Source organism: Penaeus monodon, chromosome 24, assembly GCF_015228065.2.
Source record: "Penaeus monodon isolate SGIC_2016 chromosome 24, NSTDA_Pmon_1, whole genome shotgun sequence".
In the NCBI taxonomy this organism is placed as follows: Eukaryota; Metazoa; Arthropoda; class Malacostraca; order Decapoda; family Penaeidae; genus Penaeus; species Penaeus monodon.
Genome location: NC_051409.1, coordinates 38,449,011 through 38,449,319, shown reverse-complemented (window position 1 = coordinate 38,449,319; position 309 = coordinate 38,449,011). Strand labels below are relative to the sequence as shown.

Sequence of the window (309 nt, the reverse complement as noted above, 5' to 3'; positions counted from 1 at the left end):
GGGAACGGAGAAGCTTCAAGACACAAGGTTTATAACAGGACGCAAGCCGGGGGGCGTGACAGCTCTGACCTTTTGGTTGTGACAGGTAAGCGGGACTGTCATCGGCCCTCGCTTGTCACCGGCCTTTCTGACCATCCTCGCTTACATTGCTTCTCCTCTCGATGCCTGGCTATTGACACGCGCGCCGGGAGTTGTGTGTGGGACTGTCTGTTCGTCTCGCCGGGTTTATAGGCAATCTTTTCCGTGCACAGTTTGCATATGGTGGCCATGCTTTATGTGCGTCCATATATACATGTATTAACTAAGTGC

The 309-nt window shown here is 52.8% G+C and overlaps 1 protein-coding gene across 1 annotated transcript in view; it reads right to left on the bottom strand.

Annotated features, from left to right (window-relative positions):
* Positions 1–309, bottom strand: part of LOC119588965 (cGMP-inhibited 3',5'-cyclic phosphodiesterase A-like) — a 64,821-nt gene that overhangs the window by 63,229 nt on the left and 1,283 nt on the right. The window lies entirely within an intron of this gene.